We start from the raw sequence: 6,164 nt of genomic DNA on the forward strand, positions 1-6,164 counted from the left end.
CAGTCCCTTAATGTCCCCAGGCATTGTGAAAGCGTCCCTCCACCCCTACTTCTGTCACACACAGTGCCGAGAGAAAGACGCATTGGGCCCTTGTGGAATGTGGCATGTCTCTGTGAACTATTTCCTGCTTTGTCATAAGAGTTTTGTGTGGTGGAAACACAAAGTTTCCTTTTTTCACACCTCCTCGGTGGTGGCGCAGTGTTGGTCCTCTGCTGCAGCTGGCCTGTGCTCAGGAACAATGACATTCTTTAGGTTTAAGGCCCGTAAAATATGTCTATTTCAAGTCAACAACCTAATGTGTCTGTGTCACCAGCCACGTTAACTGTGAAGCACTTGCCTTCTCCAGTCTTTCAGTTTGATGGGGCAACATGGGGGCAGAGCGGATCCAATACGAGGTGATTTACTGTAAAGCACAGTGGAATATCACCATATCTGAAATGGAAATAATCAATCTCTTATTAGGATGGTTATTTCAGGACAAGTCACAATTTGAATAGAAATTAATCTAATTTTAAAACCTTGGTCACAAAGAGTAAGACTCAATTTAGACCCAATCTAAAATTAATGAGAGCATCTTAAGGGACACAGTGGAATTGGCAAAACCTAGTCTATTTATGTTAGTTAAGGACACAAGCTGGAGACGTGAAACCCATTATGGAATCTTCAGTTAAAAAGTCTACATTACATTGTCACGACATTGTTGTGATGGTAGGAAGATGGCTTTATGAAGGCTGCTTCCAGAAAGGGATAACCAGGATTTGTTACTTTTGCTCAAGTAGTGCAATGATTGAATATTGGAGTTTCATATTTGCTTTGTTCAACGGTTGTTGAAATTCAAATAGAGTGAAGTCCCATTGGGATGCTTGGTTTTATTGACCAAACTCCGGATGGGTATGTCGAGACTCATTACGCTCACACACATGGCGCTTTGTCCACTTGTCATGTTTGAAGATTAACGTTTTACTGCTCACACATCCCATTGTCTTCAGATGATTGATTAAACATCTATGTACTTTGGATTGTAATATAGTATTGAAAAGGCTTTAACTAATTCCTAATACTGTAACCTACAGCCCTCATAGAGACAAGTCATTGGGAGGAAAACCATGATGTATCAAACTAAGTGTAGACATTGTCAATGTTGTTGTGCAGGAATGTAGTGATCTGGGATCTTTCTTGACTTCAAAACAACGTTGGTAGTATGGGAACACATCTGCCTCTCACAGGGCAGCCATCACTCAGGTCAGAGAGGAGATGCAGGACTTCTAAAGGAGAATGTGGTGGAGGAGAGGCCAACTCCATCTGTCGGGAGAGTTTGTTCCAGCCGTGCGCCTGGCCGCACTGACGGGATTTGAGCCCACATGTTTGGGCCACGAGGTTGGGAGGACAGAGCAGAGAGGGACAGGGGGGGACAGAGGGGGTAGGGGGGCACTCTGGCTTCCTCCCACAGACCCCAGCATGGTGCTCCTGGAGGCCGGTAGCTGGAGGAGTGGCCCGGGCTCCAGGCCTTTGTCACTGGGGGGATGAGAGGATGGGGGAGTGGGGGAATACTGGGACCCTGCAGGGAAGGAAGCACATATACCCTCCTCCTCTTCTAACGACAGCAGGGGGAAAGCACATTACATGCTTGCAAGTCTACCCTCTACTATTATTGTATTTACTGAATCTTGCAAGGAGATTGGTTCCTCCTCTCTTACTTTAAATACTTTTGATGCTCTTGTATGGACATGAAACACCCACATACACACACACATCCAAGATAAGATATATAAAATAATGCCTTATGTGCAGCCAGGCAGTTTAATCAAAAGTATTTGTTTTTTATATATATATTTTTAAATAAAAGGCTATGACATCTCTAGTTCAGATTGTCTCCTGTCTTTCCCCTCTAGTTTTCCCTGCCATAGTTGTGATAATTGGATTTTCTGGACACCTGTATGAGTGCAGTATATCCAGCGGATTATAACCAGGGAAAGGGTGAGTCAACTCTAATTATTGTCAAGCAGCCTCAACCCCCTCTCTCTATAGTATAGTAGCCCGGTCGCTGCTCTCCCATTCACCTCATACCAACAGAACTGGTTTACTGTCTCAGAACAGCCAAGCTATGGAGAGGAAGTGTCACGCGCTGACCATAGAGAGTCCTTGGTTCTCTATGGTGTTTTGGTCAGAGCGTGACTAGGGGGGTGTTCTAGTCATTGTATTTCTATGTTGGTGAGTTGTATGGTTCCCAATTAGAGGCAGCTGGTAATCATTGCCTCTAATTGGGGATCATATTTAGGTAGCGTTTTTCCCCACCTGTGTTTTGTGGGATATTGTTTTGTTTAGTGCATTTGTGTGCTATGAACGGCATGGTCATTTTGGTCTTTGTTGTTTTGTTAACCTCTTTTAAGTTTCACTTTCAAATAAAATATGTGGAACTATATGCACGCTGCGCTTTGGTCCCGTCCTTTTGAAGAACGTGACAGGTATGCTCGAGGAGGCCTTCAATTGTGGAGTTTCTGTCCCATTCACATCAGCAGGTACTGAAGTTGACAGTTTACTCAGAGATTGCGAAAATTAGGAAAATTTGTTTCTACACTTAGACAAACCATGAACATTATAAACTCACTTCCGTCTCCAAAAACAACTCTGAACATATAAGAAAACATATTTGCATGGGAAATAAGTAGAGAACACGCTGTGTTCTTCTTCCGCCCACACTGTGCTGGGCCAAGATGGGAGTAGATAGTGAGTGTTTGTAAACAGTGCGTGACAGGGGGGATGCAGAGACAGGAGGGGAGTGCTGGGGTGTGCTCTCCTCTGCTCACGGTCCCACAGAGAAACCCGAGGACTGAGCTGTGACTGAGCGGGGATGAGCGATGAACAGACAGGGCTTGTCCACAGACAGTCAAAGGGAGAGTTGGAGCTCTTGAACCATGGGGGGGGGGTGGACTCACAAGGTGTCCGGGCCGAGGCAGGTAATTCATCAGGCCATTCTCTCTCTCCAGGATAGGCTGGACCCAGCCAGCAGGAACTTCCCATGGTCACCTCCGCTCTGCTCCGAGGGACTGAGAATCCTAATGAGCTGGAGGGCTCCACATTTACCACGGCTGATTAACTGAGAACAATGAGGCCAAACAGAACTCACAGGCACTCACAATAGTGACTAGAGAGCTTCAAGGCGTTGTCTCTGTATTTTTTTGAGGGGAGAGAAAATGAGAGAGCGAGCGAAAGAGAATGGAGGGGGGGAAAGTGAACAAGACTGTAGTTTTGTAATGCTTTGTTTTATTTGTTTAGAGGAAAGATGCGATACTTTGAATACTTATTGTCACTATTGTCAATACTTTGGCATCCATGAGGCCATTTATGTCCATAGGCAGCACATGCTATTAGTTCCTGTTAAAAAAGTGGGGTGTAAAGTTGGCGTTTGGACTACAGCTTATGTAATGATGTTTAAATTATATTTATAGCATGCTAAAAAAAGCAGTTGCACCATTAGTCATTTCCTCATGCAAATGAAGCCTATCTATTTGCCTACATAGGCCTGCTATGTGCAGTGAGACCTAGCTACATCCCCTCATAGGGGCCTAGTGAATGAGGGTTGTTCCGACAGCTAGTGAGTGTCATTTAAACCCAGCCAACCTCCACCGATTACCATCTACATATTTATGGAGAATATGAGCATTATATGGTACCATTTCAATTAATAACCCCTTTTTTACTGACTGAATGCTTTGTAATCTCGACTATGCAATTAGTTTAGAATGGCTAAGAGATCAACTTCATTAGCATTTTTTTGTACTGAAGGTGCCGGCTTTGACCAAATGTTCATTCTCAGTGGAAAGCATATCTCTTTGGAAAAGCTGTCCTAAATTAGTTTCTGTATCAGTTAAAGACTATTTCCTCTCTGCTTTAAACTTGGGTGTGATAGAGGAACCTCTGGAATATTTATGGAGGGGAAAATAAATCCAGAAAGACAATTTTGCCATTTGGTTACATGTTCTGCCATCCCTTCTTGTGTTTTTCCAATTACTTAATGCTATTTAAATATAGCAGAGCCGACACATGCAGTTCACTGTAGTGGGGCCTGAAATAAGTCACGCTTTAATTGTATTTCATAAATGATAATAGGAGCCCATCACAGTAAGCTAGCTGTAATAAAATGATAAAATGGACAATTATGAAAAAATCCAGGCCCTTAATTTTCTAAACACACTCCAGAGAGCGTCTTTAAGCCGGGCATATTTGACTAGATGTTGAACAGTATTCCCCTCAGTGAGGGCTGCTGAAGTGCTGTGAATTACAGTAGAAGTGTTTTGTATGTTGTACAGTAACGTGTAGTACTACAAACTGTAGTGCCACTTCATGAACTACTATTTATCCAATTGTCTGCAGGGAAAGGTTTATATTCATTATATTCCCTTATGTATATAAGGCCAACTCAAATAATGACTGGCAGAATAAACCATACAGTACAATATGTGTGCTGAAGGCAGGCCTGAATGTAGACACAACCAGGGTCTGTAAATCAGTCATTTCCCCATCATTGCAGGAAGGATATGACTGGTTTGTGCATTTGTGTTTGTGGTCCCCAGTCGGCCAGTGGGTCAGACAGAGATAACACCTCTCTCTCTAAGAGGCTCTCAAATTCCCAATCAGTGTTTGACTTGGGAGACAGGTGATTACTCACACCTGGGGACCTGGCCTCTTTGTGCACCCGGACCCGCCCCCCCCCCCCCCCACACACACCCCCTCCCCCACCCACCTCACCCACCCACTCACCCACCCTGCCCCGTGCCAAGCATGATCCATCGGTGAGGCAGCATGTGCCATGTGATGATACGCCGTCTGCTGGTGGGGCAAACCCACTGCTTGCTGTCCCTATCAATCAATTAAATATTTTTTTCTATAACACATTTCATACAAAGCGAGGGCTTTTTTTTTTTTACCTTTATTTAACTAGGCAAGTCAGCTAAGAACAAATTCTTATTTTCAATGACAGCCTAGGAACAGTGAGTTAACTGCCTTGTTCAGGGGCAAAACAACAGATTTTTACCTTGTCAGCTCGGGGATTCGATCTTGCAACCTTTCAGTTACAAGTCCAACGCTCTAACCACTAGGCTACCTGCCACCGCTTTACACTAAAAAAGAAAACACAAGAAAAGGGAAATAAAAATTACTCATCACTAAAAGTACATCTGAAAGGCATTATGGTAACCAGCACATAAAGTGGGGAAAAACATGAATTTACACAAGGTAAAATATAAGGACAGGCAATGAATCCCTTTTATCCAGATAAATTAATGACTGTACATTGCTTTTACTTGGAGGGCATCAAGACCTCAACCATGAAATCCTATGGTGCAGTATACCTGTAACATGTCTCTTTCCCAGGTGTCTTTCTGACATTCTTGATGCACATCCAATGATGAGTGGGTGATGGAGGTCCCTCTGCTGTAACCCTGACCTCCAGAGCATAATGACCGCTCCAAAGACAGGACCTAAGGAAAGATGAGTCAAATGAAACCCATCTAGACACCACTGCTTCTGCTGCAAACATGATGGCATGATCTGTCTCTGTGAAGACAAAAACTATGTACCTGTTGTGCAATTCTCAGATCATATGGTTCATTTTGAAACGGTTAAACTGAAACAGTGAAACGTTTTACCAATAGAGGTTACGCTGCTTATGATATGAACTGTATCGTCCGTTGATGTATTATATTTCATGATGTTACATATCTTCAATAAATGTATTGGTGTATTTGGTAGAAATATTGAGCATTACAATATTTGGAAACTGGGGTAGGGAGTTCACAACCAGAGCTGGGGAAGGTAATTGCAGGTTTTTGTTCCAGCCCTCCAGGACAGAGAATACCCCCCTACACACACCATTTGCCGCTGTAGGTTTAGAGATCTACAGATGGCCTCTGTAAATATCTGAATAAGGCTAGCCTCTACCGTGTAAATGATAACACCATTTCTGGTCATAATTTATCTAAATTCAGGACATTGTGGGGTAACTCTATCCTCCAGTATGGTGTGTGTTATCGTATATTGTTCATGTTGTATCACTGCAACCCTCAGGTGATGAAACGGTCTGCCCTCTCTCGCTCTCCTTTTTCTCCAAGCTCCCAGGACAGCTTTCAGCCATGGATATTCATCCCCTTTATTTAAAACACACA

General features: G+C 43.4%; 1 long non-coding RNA gene across 2 annotated transcripts in view; it reads left to right on the forward strand.

The window, feature by feature from the left end:
• The window catches only part of LOC106613879 (uncharacterized), a 54,021-nt gene extending 48,267 nt beyond the window's left edge, over nucleotides 1-5,754 (forward strand). Inside the window, exons 5-6 of one of the 2 annotated variants that reach the window (XR_001330573.2) lie at nucleotides 1,893-1,977; nucleotides 5,374-5,754. This is a non-coding gene — a long non-coding RNA (uncharacterized lncRNA). The remainder of the gene's footprint in view (nucleotides 1-1,892; nucleotides 1,978-5,373) is intronic. The other variant, XR_001330574.2, reaches the window with a different exon arrangement.
• The last annotated feature ends 410 nt before the right edge of the window (nucleotides 5,755-6,164 follow it).

Source organism: Salmo salar, chromosome ssa10 (genome assembly GCF_905237065.1).
Source record: "Salmo salar chromosome ssa10, Ssal_v3.1, whole genome shotgun sequence".
Lineage (NCBI taxonomy): Eukaryota > Metazoa > Chordata > Actinopteri > Salmoniformes > Salmonidae > Salmo > Salmo salar.